The sequence below is a fragment of the Crocodylus siamensis genome, chromosome 3 (assembly GCF_052110815.1).
Source record: "Crocodylus siamensis isolate JL-2025a chromosome 3, ASM5211081v1, whole genome shotgun sequence".
Lineage (NCBI taxonomy): Eukaryota > Metazoa > Chordata > Crocodylia > Crocodylidae > Crocodylus > Crocodylus siamensis.
Genome location: NC_143397.1, coordinates 45,122,390 through 45,136,791, shown reverse-complemented (window position 1 = coordinate 45,136,791; position 14,402 = coordinate 45,122,390). Strand labels below are relative to the sequence as shown.

The following is a 14,402-nucleotide window of genomic DNA, read 5'->3' as shown; positions in this document are numbered from 1 at the left end:
CACTGGCCATTGCCGGGAACCTGAGGAGGGAGGGCTGCAACCCACACTGCTCCACTCTGCCACAGTCAGGGCCAGGTCGGGCCAGGAAACAGCGCACAGACTCCTTCATCCCCCCCACATCCCTTCCCAACCTGACTTCATGTTGGTGCTGCACAATCCTGGCACTGCAGTTGCTGGCAGGTAGGCCCACATGGGATGGGATTTGATGCACTGCAGAGTAGCCATCCTGCTCGCCTGTCCACAGCAATGAGCTGCTACTGCTATACCACAATGGGAAAGTCAGAGATGGCTGCCCCAGGCTGAGCACCCCCTGCTCGTGAATTCACCTCCTAGTGGTGCTGCAGCAGCAGCAGCAGCTCATTACAGCAGGTAGGTACATTGCATCGCACCCCATCCTGTGTGGGCCCAGTTGCTGGCAGCTGTGGTGATGTGGCTGCACAGTCCTGGCATCAAAAGGAAGCTAGGCAGGGAGAGAGGGAGGAGATGGATGCGGGGGCTAGAGGAGTTTGTGCGCTGTGTAGCCCAGCCCAGCTCAGCCCCAGCTGCGGCAGAAGGAAGCAGCATGGAGCAGAGCTCTCCCTTGTCAGACTCTCAATGGCAGCTGGTGGGCTGGATAGGATCAGTTAGTGGGCTGGATATGGCCTGAGGTCAGTATTTTGGCCACCCCTGCTCTAGTCTCTTTTGCTTTATATGTAAGTAGAGTTACCATGTTACCTCTTAGTGCATGTGTGTACCAAATGTAACATTTTGTGTAGCTGGTTTGAAGCAACAGATAAAATACCATGTTTGTGTTATGTAGTAGCTTACACTATATTAAGTAATTATTTATATAGGTTCAGATCCAGATGACTTTTTTTAACTACAAGAGCCATATATTTTATACTTTTTTCTCCCTAGCTATGCTCCAGGTCACAGAGATTCTATGTTGCACAGACTCGTGGTCAAACTGAAAAAAAAAATGTCACACCATACTTCTTAGTAAGTTCTCTTGTCTCTTTCAACTAACCAACATGAAAACCCCTTTGCTACAATCCTCTGAAATACTAACAAGTGTTCTGTGGTTTCTAACAGATTCTTTTTTTTTTCCTTCATAGCTCCAGGGTTACCACCCTTGTAGGTTTGGAAAATCTTTGTTCACTTCATTATAAGACACTTTTGTATACCTTCTAAACTGGATTCTGGCAGCAAAGAGGAACAGGTATGTCATACACCAAATGCTTTTTTTCCTTGTCCCTAACATCCTAAGATATTGAACACTTTTATGTTCCAATGGAGACTTCTTTTATCAGTGACCGATATTTTTCTCTAGTCTATGTTCCTACAAACTCCTGACCTGTTATAATTTCCTCATTTGAAGTGTACTTTTAGCCAGTATTCCTGTTGGGTATCAGGGAAATTAATATTTTGGTTGGAAAACCATTTTCAGAATATCCCAAATTAGTGCGTCAAGGGATGCTGACTTAGTGCACAATTAAAGACTTTTAATGTTCTTAGTTACGCTGAGAACTAAAAATCAAAGTTTAAAGCATAAAAGCCAAACCAATAAGCTGTCATGGGATTTATTGAATACTTGCTTACAAACCTTCCCTCCAACTGATCTGTGCAACCTCTTAAGCTCAAAAACAGAAAATGAAATCAAATGACATCCCAGAATAGTGAAAACAAAATTTATACATACTAAAACACATTACAAAAATATGTATGAAATAAAATATGTAAAGGATGAAAAATAACCAAGTTTATCTTAAACATATGCTTAGTCAGGCACATATTCTTATTAAACAGTTATAACTCTGGGCTATTTTCAGAAACTGAAAATACTGTTTCTCTTTAAAGCTGGCCACTTCCTTTTTGACTGTCTTCCCATTCTGAACATAAAACAGGTGCATATTTGGCTTGTTCACAGCAAAAGAAATTCTGTCTTTAATACCTAGCATTACATGTATTTCTCTGTATCTCAGCCATCAGAGGTGATTCAAAGTTATTGAGTGTCATGGTAGTGACTAAGCCAAGGTAGACAAGAATTGGCTAGGGTTACAGCTGTGGCAGGACCTGTAAAGAAGCAGGTGATACCTGTATCGGGAAGCTGCCAATTATAGTATGTTCCTTGGATTTCTCATTTTCTAGCATTTAGGTTCTACTTTATTCTTCTTAGAAAAGGTGATTGGACTGATTGAGATTCCCAGATATAAACTACCAAGTTTTTTAACATCACTTGCAACAATAAGAAAACAAATCTGCTTCATAGGTAGTGAAACCATGTATGAATATGTATTTGGCAAAGTTATAAGCAACTTAAAATAGGGCCATATAATGGAAAGGATTAGTGTTAACTATAGATTTTGCTATCTGCACCACCTCTATTAGGGTAGCACATTCCATACATATCAAACATATTACTGTTTATAGGTAGGTAATGTAAGGGGATACAACCACCTCCTTCCAACCCTGCCACCTAGAACTATATATAAAATGCCAACATACCTATACCTTACATAGTGCCTGAGAATACCAGATGAACCAGAGGTATCAAGCAAGGCAGAATAGTTTCTGATCAAAGAAAGGAAGGTCAGAACTGACCATAGCCATATCCACTGTAGAAAAGAACTGGATGTAGTCAAGTTTGAAAGGTAAATAACTAGATCACACCTGATAGAGAAAAACTGACCAACAAATTCTGACCAGGAGGAGGACCACAACTCAGATGGTTAGAGCAAGCAGAACTGAAAGCCCATGAAACACATGCCATTCTTTTCAGCAGAAGCCAAAGCCTGGGACTCTGTCTTCATGGAAAAGTAGCCATCTTGCTTGCCCGCAGTCACTTTCTCTTACTTGCTGTCATTCTGGTTCCAGAAATCTTGCTCTTTTTAGTGGCTTCATGGAACAACTTCCACAGGAGTGGTTGTAGGGTGGACTCCTACCTAGCTTTCCTCATAGCCTGGTGACTAGCACAGTGTTCTAGGAAATGAGAGATGTGGATCTGAATCCTGTTAGTATGAGAAGAGCTTAGACTAGGTTTCTGACTTCCTGGACAAGTGAACTTACCATAAAGCTATTAGGCAAATCTTTACCAGCTGCTTTTTGTGTTAAGATGTAAGTAATCAGGTGCCTTAAACACACAGGGATTTTCTTCTGGAAGATTAAGTAGAATCAAACCCCAAATTCAGGATAAAATTGCCTAAACAATATAAAAGTTTTTAGTTTCTGTGTGTTACTCAAAGAATACTGAAAAGGCTGAACAACAGAGGACTGTTCACAATAGCTTAGTCTTGCTTCACTACCAAAGAAGCCCTCCTGTAGGGAACACCAACACTTGTGGTCCTTCTTTCTTGCTTTCAAAATGGCCGCTGACAGGATGGTTTGCTCACAGCTCTGAAAGCTCCTTCCTGTGTTGTAAGCCTTTCTCCTTCTCTTGTTTTGTTTTCCCTCCAAGACAGTCTGACCCCTTCCCCACTGTAGTCCCGCACTTTTCATGACTGTTTCCTGCCTTTCCACCTGCACTGTTTCTCAGGCCTTTTCTCCTGCAGTAACACTCTGCCCGCCCCTCCCCCTCCCTCAGGTTGTTTTTTGGCTTCTCTCCCTCTCCCTGCAGCTTTCTGTTGCTTATTGTTTTCCCTTCCCTTCCCTGCCACATTGCTTACCTTTCTCCTCTCCCTTGGGGTTTGTTTGTTTGTTTCCAGCTTGTTTGTTCCCTGCTGGCAGATGGCTGCCCATCCCCCACCCCTCTGTTTCCTTGCAGGGTTAATCCTTTTTTTGCTGGAATGGCTGAAACCAGCTCTGAGCAGTTCACTGCTGGGGTTTCAGCCCCTCTGGACGGAAGCTTTGGTCTCTGGCTTCATGCCCCTCCCTCTACTGTAGCGGAGGAGCGTGCTGCTGCTGTGGGGGCTCTCATAGGCTGCAAACATGTCCCCTGTGCTGCCCAGGTGAGTTCTGGTGAGAGGTCAAGTGTTCCCCCCAGGGCTCGAGGGCCTGAGGGTTCTCAGTGCCTGACGTGTATAGCTCCTCCTCCTCGGATTTGGACTTTGATTCTGCCTCTGAGGATGAGTTGACAGAAGTCCTCCCTCAGGAGGTAGTGTCTTTCGATTCAGCTAAAGTGCCCCACTCAACAGAGAGTATTCCCACCCTGGAGGCGGAACCTGTTCCTGCTTCTGAGGAACTTCCCAGTCCTGGTTGCTCTGTTGAACGCCTCATTGAGTTTCTAGACCAGATCAAGAACCACCAGAGGGTTGCACGACATTTACATAAATGGTTCCCAGACCCTGAGACATTTGTGGTGTCCACTAAGGCTGCAGCAGTGGCTATCCAATCTAGGAATGCAGCATTATAGTTTTTGCCTTAGCAAACGTGCAGGTGATGTTGGGCACTTGTTACAAGAAGCGACAGCTGGGGAGTTGTAGGCCCAGTCTTTCCCAATGGCTGCAGAGATGCTGTGAAGCGGACAGCACTCTTTGATTTCCAGCACAATAAAAGGCTGGACATCACCTTTCTGCAGAAAAGACACACCAGTGCAGCTAATCAATCTGACTGGCATGCCATTTGGAAAGGCCACAGTTTCTTGAGTCATGGCACCTCCCTCAGCACAGGGGTTGTGATCCTTCTGTTACTACAGCTGACACCTGACACAGAGGTAGTCCAAGAGGTCATCCCTGGCCGCCTGCTCACCTTTGACATCTAGTTTGCACAACATCACTGGCTCCAACTGCTGGAGACGAATGGGATGCCTTCTTTGAGACCCTGGCTGACTTTTTACAGAGTGCTGCTGATGGTGATGACTTTTTCCTCCTGGGCAGGGACTTTAATTGCATGGTCGATGTGCATCTTGACTGGAATGCGCCAGAGCCCCGTCCATCCTTGCCTCGGAAGCTGTGGACCACTTTGGAGGCAGTGGATCTTGTTGGTGTCTGGTGCCATCTCCATGCCAATGTGAGGCAGTATACCTAGCTGAAGGTGACCGCCGGTGGGCTCTCCATGGCATGCCTTGACCACCTGTATGTCACCAGGCACCACCTACCAGTCCTGTGCAGCAGCTATATTACCCTGGAAGGACTATCAGATCACAGCCTGTTTTCTTGTGCGCTGAGCCTTCCTGGCAGGATGCATTCCTGGGCACCCTACTAGTTTCTTGCAGGACACTCACTTCCATGACTGCTTTGCTCACTTCTGGAAGACATGGAAGGCCACAAGAGTCACCTTCCCCTCCTGGAAGAAATGGTGGGATGTGGGAAAGATGCAGATTAGAGTTTTCTGTCAGCAGTACATGCATTTGGCAACAAGTGAGCTTCGCCACCATGTTTAGGAGTTGGAGGAGGATGTGGAGCAGCTTGAGGTGGCCCTGCATGATGTTGGTGATGATGTGGGGATGCTCGAGAGCCTTAAGCTCCATAAGAAAAATCTGTGGGAGCTGGCAGGGCATGTAGGCCAGGGTATGAAGGTCCGCGCCCGCTGCCAAGCACTGGCAGGGACTGACGCCTGCCCCAACTCACTTCTTCAGCTTTGAGAAATGATGAGCCACACAGAAGGTCATTGACCATCTTAAGACCCCAGATGGCCCAAAACTCACAGTTCCTGTTGAAATCCGATGCCATGCCATCACCTTTTACCAGGAACTGTTTGCAGCTGAACCAATTTGCCTAGTCTACTAGGTGCTCACATGATGGCCTCCCTAGGCTTTGCTTATCAGAGGCTGACTATCTTGAATGAGAACTGGGGACCTCACCTTGGACAAAGCCCCTGGCATTGATGGGTTACCTGCTGAGTTTTATAAGACCTTCTGGCCTCTCTTTGACCCCTGCCTCCTGTGTGTCTTTTATGATTGTCTCATGGACTAGACGATGCCAACCAGCTGTTGCTGAATGGTTCTCATTCTGCTGCCTAAGAAAGGAGACCTTGGCTGCATCAAGAACTGGTGACCAATGGCTCTCTTGTGTGCTGATTATAAGATCCTGGCCAAGGCTTTGGCTAACCAGCTGTGCATCTTTATGACTTAGATCATCAGCCCTGAGCAGAGCTACTGTGTGCCAGGCAGGACCATTCAGGACAGTCTGTTCCTGCTTCAAAACCTGCTGACGGCTGCAGACTTCTTCAGTCTCAACATTGAGCTTGTCTCCTTGGACCAGGAGAGAACCTTTGATTGGGTCAGCCATGACTACCTGTTTTGGGCCCTTGAGGTCCTTGGCTTCAGGCCTGTCTTCACCTCTGCCTGTATTGGGGAATATCAAACCTCCTAAAGATGAATGGTATGCTCTGTGCCCTGTTCCTGGCCTGCAGGGTCATCCGCCAGGGCTGCCCTCTGTTGGGAATGCCGTATACCTTGTCCATTGAGCCCCTACTCCATGCACTGTGGCATTGCCTGACCGGACTAATTCTTCCATCTGCCTCCATCTCAGCGGGCTGCTTGTTGGTCACCCAGGTGATGTCTAGTCCTTGGTCACCTGTCAACAAGCCTATGAGCATGGTTCTTCAGCTTGTGTGAATTGGACCAAGAGCGACACCCTTTTTCTTGGTCCTGGGTCAACCTCCCCCCCCCCCCCCCGACTTGCCCAAAGCTTTTACCTGGCATTTGGAGGGCCTCAAGGCCCTGGGGGTGTTCTTTGGGCTATCAGTCTTCCCAGCATGGAACTGGGAAGAACTTGGTGCCAAGGTGGAGGCATGTCTACAGTGATGGCACTGGCGTCTGCCCAGCCTTTCCTACTGTAGGCGGGTCCTTATTGTCAACAACCTGGCAGCTGCAACATTGTGGCATTGTTGCATTGTATTGGACCTGCTTGAGATGCTCCAGAGACTCTTTGTGGACTTCTTTTGGGATGGTTGTCATTTGCTCCCCTGAGCTGTTCTTTATTTGCCAGTGGCTGAGGGGGAACAGGGCTTGGTTGACCTGGTGGGCAGGGTGGTGGCCTTCTACCTGCAGGCCCTTCAAAGACTCCTCTACTACGATGACCTCTTCCCCTTTTGGCATCTAGTTAATTTGTTTTTGCACCAGGTGGGGGGCCTTGGTTTCTACAGGGAGCATTTCCTTCTGGACCCCACCCTCCTGGACTGGGGTGTCCTCCTGCTTTTCTATTAAAGCATGGCACAGTCCTGGCAAATTGCCTTCTACCTCCTGCCCCAATCCAGGAACCTGTGGTTTCTGCAGTTACTGCAAGAGCCCCTGGTCTATAACCCAACCCTGCAGTGCAAGCTACCAAGCCTCGCTTCTAACAGCCTTGTTGACTCCCTCCTCTGATCACATACCATCTGGCTGGGACACCTCCTTGACATGACTTGGTCAGACTGGTTGTTAGCTGAGACTCTTGGTGCCCACCTGGGCATGTGCTCAGTTTGCTGTGCCACCTGGCTCCTTGGGGACATGAAGGCCACTCTCCCAGCAGATGCGGCAGCTGCCCTGGAGGATCACCTTCAGGCTCAGAGAACCCCCCAACTGGGGATATCCTGGGCAAGCCTTTTCCACCACTGCCTGTTGTCCTGGTTGTGGATGGTGACCTGGGTGGTGGGCCCGGCACCTTATTGGCTCTTCCCATGCTTCCTGACAGTGGCACCGGCATCTACTTCGATGCACTCCCCAGGAAGGCCCTGTATCTGTGGGTGATTCACATTTGCTGTGCCTGCGCTCTTGCCACTCGGCTTGACATGGTGTGGTAGAAGCACACAGCAGTACTGGCACTCATGCCAGCCCGCCCCATGTGGCTCATGTTTTATAAGCCCCCCATCTCCAAAAAGACCAGTGACCTCCAGTACTGGTTGCTACATGGGATACTGGCCACTGGCACTCTTGTCCACCACATAGACCCAACTGCATCAGCAGTCTGCCCCATTTGTACATGGGGAATGGAGGAGGATCTTCATCATGCCTTCCTGAGATATCCTTGGCTTTTGCCACTATTTGCTGCCCTCAGCGCCTTACTTAAGGTGTTAGACTTGGCCTTCTCACAGGCCATTTACTTGTTCTTCCTCCCCTACCAGGCAGCCATTGCGGGTGTCATCGAACTTCTTACTCGGCCAGGCTAAGATGGCCATCCTCAAGAGTGGCAGGAACTGGCTTGCTGGGGCCAGCTCAGGTGACACCATGTGGCTCTTTTGGTTTTTGGTGCAGGCATGCCTGTCGCTGGAGTTTGAGCATGCAGTCCTCCAGCGGATGGTGCCTACCTTCCAGGCACATTGGGCAGTTCAGGGGGTGCTCTGCAGTGTTGAGGGTAGCCATTTTGTCCTCACACTGTGATACTGCTAGTCCTTTCCCTGGGTAGAGGCAGGGGTCTCAGTAGGCTGATGTACTGGATTTTTTATTTTTAGATTGTGAGGGCAGGCCTTGCAGGCCAAAGCCTTGTTTGATGTACCTGGGCCCCTGTGTGGGCAGTGTTTTATTTCTTTGTTGGATTGTTACCCCGTTTCCCCTTAATAAACCTTTATAAAACATCAAAAATCTATCTTTCCTTCTTTCCTTATTTTAGTGATGGAGGGAGATGTCCAATTTGTTATAGAACCCATAGAGCAGGATATTATAGCTGTTTCCCAAGATCCCAGGGGAAAAATTCATATACAGCTGATTAATCCACATCTAGCACTAATTCTAACATGGCAATATCAAAAGACATAAATAAGCTAAAATGAGGTTACCACCTGGATAGCAGAATAATGTAAGGCCATTGTGGCTGAGTACCGGCATTTACAATTTAGAAGTCGGTGGGGAAAGGGTTTTTTTAATATTAACACATGTAAATAATTTGTTTTGTCTTGGCTTATAAATACAGTAATTGTTTGAATTATTTGAATGTATTAACTCCAGACTTAATACATGAGAACTGACAATCATTAATCCAAACAGGCATAAAAGGCTCTGTATTGAGAATTAATGTTCTGGCAAGAAGTCCCGCCCTCCCCCCCCATAAGAGTAGAGTAGCATTAAACAGATTGCCATTTTGTAATAATATACAGAATATATTGCATTATGTTTCTTGGATTGGATTGTTAATGTGATTTTTTTAATACTGCAAATTCAGCTTAATACTTCTAATTCAGTTTCAAATTTCTAGTTTTTACTTATTATATAACTGTATCCATGTTGTTTATTGTATGTGCATCATTGATTTTGTATGAAGTAGGAAATAATGTACTGTTCATTCTAATTATTTAACTATCTTACTTTACACATCTGTATCTCACTTTTCTCATTTCCCCTCTGATACTCTGCTTACTCTATGCTTCTTCATTTCTTTCCACCCTCCAAAATATTCATTCCTACCATATGCTCTTTCCCTTTCTTCATCAGGCTGGCCTTCTCTCCTTTCGATCCTATAAATACCATTATTTTCTCCCCTTCAGAAAGATAATATTAATCATGAATGGTTTTAGATGTGCTATTCTATCACCTATACTTTTTTAGACGGATGAATTTTGTATTTAAGAAACATGTAAAAAATATTTTTCCAGAGGAAAACACAACGCACAATATTGTAGTAATTATCTAGACCACTGATTCTCAACATTTTACCACTCCAGGCACCCCTCCATAAGTTTTCTGAATTTAGTATCACCACATTTAAAAAACAAATTTATTTATTACAGTGTTTACCTCCTCATATAGGGTCCAGGCAGGCTTGGGGGAAGGAAGAGTTGAGCACTTACCTCCTTACACATGCACTGAGCACCTACCTACTTGGGTTGGGCATGGAGAAGTGAGCCCTTACTTCCTTGCACCCTGTGGAACCCTTGAAAGGATCTCACAGCACCCAGAGATGCCACATCACCACAGCTGAGAATCATTGATCTGGACAGCAATGCTACCTCTGTGCTGTTAAGGGGGCTTCAGCATAGATAGTGTAGATAAAATTTAGATTCCTCTATTCAGAAAGCTCAGGACCCTGCCTCTTGGGCTAAAGAAGAATCTCCTTTAGTAAACTTAGGACACATGGTTGACAGTTCTGATGCCATCCCATGTGAGCATTGGCATATGTTACAGACCTGGATGAGTCCCTTTAGTGGGTAGTTACTAGCCTGTTTTTACTAGACCACTTTTTGGATCCCACATACTTCCAAGTCAGCCAGAAGCGAAGCAATGTTCCTAACTTAGACCCCTAAGGCACACTTCTGTATGCTGAAACACTATCTGGCACCCTTTGCTGGTATGTGAGAAGACACAATTCAAGTGTCTCAGGCCTTTAAACTAGTGCTACCCTTAGGTATGCAAGGCAGTCTAGGCTGCATGACAATGCCGCCTCTTTGTTGACAACTCTTGTGTTTATGGGAAGTCTCACACATGTGGTGTTCTTCTTATTTTTTTTTAAGCCTCGGTTTCTGGAGTCAGGTGATAATGGGAGAATGTCAGTTTTCCCTTTTTATAAGGTAAGCTTCTAACTACAAAAGTTGTGGAGAAAAGCCTAAAAATGTATACCTAAAAGGTCAAGCATTAGAACACAAAGTAAGAGCAAAACTAATGAAGAACATAAACTATTTTTAAAAGTCTCATCACTTTTAAATTACTCTAATATGTTTGAGGGTTTGGGGTTGGAAAAATAATATCTCCTCATAAACGAGAAAGGAAAAATGCAACCGGAGCTTGGAATGCTTTCTTCCAGGTGAAAAGAATGAGCAAGCCAAGAGCAGCTAGTCACAAGATGGTCATGCTATAGTTCAATTGCTTGGCTTTGCTACATCTAAGAGGCCAACTGCAAGCATGGCATCCCAGGGGGAAAATACAAGGGCAAACTTGCCTAGAAAATCTACTGTGGGGGAGGTTTTTCTTTGTCTTGCATTGCCTTAGCATATCATGGCGAGGTACAGACATTCAGAAAGCCTCAGGTGGAATCCATCTAAGTTATGCCGTTTGCTGCAAACAGCGCAGTTTAGATCGGTAGCAAACAGAACACACGTTCGCCCTTTGGTGGAGGCGGTGGCAAATCTTAGACCAGGTTCTGCCATTTTTAAATCAGTCTGTGTGTGCCAAACCTTTGTTCTGTTATGGGTATAGACTGGTGGTTTTGTGTGTTGAACTTCTGTTCTGTTATGGGTATGGACCAGTTTCCGATCACTTATACTGGTAAATGTGTCACGTCTGTACCAGGATCATAGGTTGGTAAGAATAAGTATTTTTAAGTGTTGTAAGTATTTTTAAGCATGTAATTATTTTTTTTACTTTGTTCAGCACTGCACTGAGTTAAGATGGCTTGGGTTCCAATATATTGTACATTCACATTCTGTAGTTCACTTTGTCCTATTAGGTTCTTCTTCACAGTCTAATGGCTGCCTGCATTTTCATCCAGCATTTAACTCTTTTATTCCTTACCCACACTTACTTTCAAATAGACCCTACAGGGAAGAATGTCAGCCATGTTAGAAAATGGTCCAGCTCTGGAAAATGGTAAACTCTGAGGGACGGGGGGAAGCAAGCCGGTTTAATTTTCATTTTGCCTTTCATTAAGCTTAACCATTTTAAAAGGGGATCTTTTACTAACACGGCTGCTTTTAGAACCAGCTATCTCATTTTTTATAGCTGGTTTCCCCTGGCTTTGATTTTTATGTATGGATTGTATTTGATCAGATAACACCCACTGGAGATGTTGCCGTCTTTGTTCAGGACACCAGTTTTGTAAGCTGTAAAGCTGATAAACAGTTATATGTGTCTTGTTTCCTTCTTTGTAAAGAGAGTCTATTGAGACATCAGCACATCTGGGGAAAACATGTTTTTTAATATTTTGGTAGTTGTTATTCATTTCAAATGCAGGGCTATCATTTGATGTCTACATCTTAAAGATGCAAAGGGATGCCTTGTTGGCAGTAATGAATATGAGTCTAACGGAGAAGAAGAAACTGAACCTGCCTTCAGGTTCCTTTGTTATCACACTCTCATCTAAAGAAAGGACCTTTGAGGATATTAAAACTTGACGCTTTTTCTGTTTGCCTCATGAAAGATAAAGCTTTGTTAAACTTGTATTGCTTTGTTGTCTCTTTAGTTCAGCTGCCTTACACAGCAGTTTTTCTTTTTTTAAAAATCCTCAGTATAGAAGATGAAACAAATGCCATGCTCTACTGACTGGCATATACCAACTAGAGGCATATTCACATGAGAAAACTGCTTGACAAATATTTCATCTATCTGAGATATTTTCCAGCTGAGTTGCCTTCCTATTCTGTTCCCACCACATTCTCTGCATTGCACAGTGGAAAAGCAGAGACATTTAACTTTTGCATGGGACTGGGAACTTCAGACTTTGAAAACCAGGTCAGTTTTTTCAGCAACGTTTTTTCCCAGCTGGCACTCAAAAATGGAAACAAACTTGATTTCAGTTATTTTCTCTGTATACAGATGTAGAAAAAAGAGCAAATTCAGGAGGGGTTTGTTATGCATCTTAAAACTGCTTGACTCCAGTTGCTAAAGACTCTCATGCCCTATGACAAAGCTTATTTGTATTATTGACAAATAAAAGACCAAACAGAAATGGCCTTTTCACCACTAATATGGGCTTACAGCAAATATTACTGCTTGGTAACAGCACTGGAAGGAAGAAAGGAAAATACTGAGAAAAAAATTATTTGGGTTTCAAATTAATGATGGAATTGATTTTATTTTTTATTTTTATAGAAGTAGCATTGTTTTCAATCGTTGATGAAATTAGCTAATTGAAGTCTTTTAAAATAACTTTATATAGGTGGTTCCTGGCATGTTGTATCTAACTATTAATAAGCCAATATAGTTAATGATATTGGCACCTTTGTCTTTATAGGAAAAAGTAAAATAGCTATTTAAGAATACAAAAACAGATGACTCAATAAGTAAAAATTAACACATATATTAGCTTTAATCTTCAAAACACTTTATAAACATTAACAAATTAATCCTCACAGCACTTCTCACAATGAAACAATATCTCTAATAAATATTATGCCAGTTTTATAAATTAGAAAATTAGCATAGAAACTCTGTAGTTTGCCGTGACCATTTAGTTTAGTATGTGACCAGATAAAGTTAAAACAGCTCACATTTTGAATAGTAAGTATTTAATTTCTTATTGGACTGTGTATAACCATCTACAGAACAAAAAAACAAAAAACAAAACAAACAACACTTTTGAAAATGCATTGTGTAAATTTGAATAAGTTAATTTGAGGAAATCACTGTTTGCATGTATAGCAGGGGTAAAAGTCAAATTTATTGTTTTAATTATTTACTGCAGAATTTATACTCAGCTTAGTTATTAGTAAGTTGGTTGATGAATCAACGTATAGCATGAAAGGAAAGAGCCTTAATAGACAAATGCTGTTTTTTTTACCTTCAGCGCAATAGTTTAATCTGTTTTGCAGGCGCAAGTAAAAATATTGTTAGTTTTAGGTCAGTCCATTCTCAGGGAAAGCAGTCAACCATGCAGAGACATAGTATATAGTTTGGCAACATCTGAGACATCGACTCATTATCATGTTAACTCAGAACCTAGTGACTGAGTGCAATGGTAGGAATACTCTCATGTTGAAATGATCTGCTCTTAATTCAATGTTGGAATAAATGAAGAACTTAGTTTCAACTGCTGCTGGAATCTTAATTTTTACAAGGATAAAAAGTTCATTCAAAAGCAGTTGAGCTGATGGAGATTCCCGTTCTCTAACTGGATTGAGCTTGGAATTTTCTGCTCTAGGCAGCTGACAAAAACTGGGTGCATCTACATGTGTGCTTTAATGCACAGTAGCCTATTTTACTGTGCATTAAAGCATCACTTAAAGCCATGCACATTCATTACTGTGCATGAAGGCAGCCTAATGCACATTTCTTTAGTACTTCACATTCGAGGGCTCCTATACATGTATGGAGCCTGCTCTGAAGCACTGAAAATCCAGTGCATTGGAGCAGACTTGATTAATCGCACCCACACAGCATGTGTATCATTGTCTCCATGCATGCATGCATTGAAAACATGGTGGTGAGGTGATTTGAGATAAAACATGTTCAATGAGCTTTAGTTCAAAGTGCCCCCGCCATCATTTTTTCAATGCGGGGATATATGATGCAACATATGTAAAAATGCCCAGAGGTACTAAATGTGATGCACATTAGAAAAAGCACCTTATTGCACATATAGTACAAAGCAACATAGTGCCATGCTAACACCAGTGAAACAGTGTTTGTGGCTATGCAGCAACTGTCAAGTCACAGGTTTAGCCTTTTCTTTTGTCTGGACAAAAACTAAGTTAAGACTGAAATAGAGCCTGATAGTTTCTGAAAATAAATGTAGAGTGGTCATATATAGCAGAGGTGGCCTGCAAGACCTTTTATTTCCTTTTCTTGTTTATTTTCCTGTAATCATTTTATTTTCTTCTCATAAAAGACTAGCAGAAAATGAGGGAAAAGGTAACAACAACAAGGAATCCCTTTTTTTGGAACTCTGTATAGTTAAAGCAAGTATCTAGCAAAGTATCTGGCA

At 43.4% G+C, this 14,402-nt stretch overlaps 1 long non-coding RNA gene across 1 annotated transcript; it reads left to right on the top strand.

Annotated features, from left to right (window-relative positions):
• Positions 1–575: 575 nt before the first annotated feature.
• Positions 576–8,370, top strand: LOC149868236 (uncharacterized). Its single transcript, XR_016440960.1, has 5 exons — positions 576–692; positions 898–978; positions 1,095–1,198; positions 3,740–3,923; positions 4,791–8,370. It is a non-coding gene; the product is annotated as an uncharacterized LOC149868236 (long non-coding RNA).
• Positions 8,371–14,402: the final 6,032 nt, after the last annotated feature.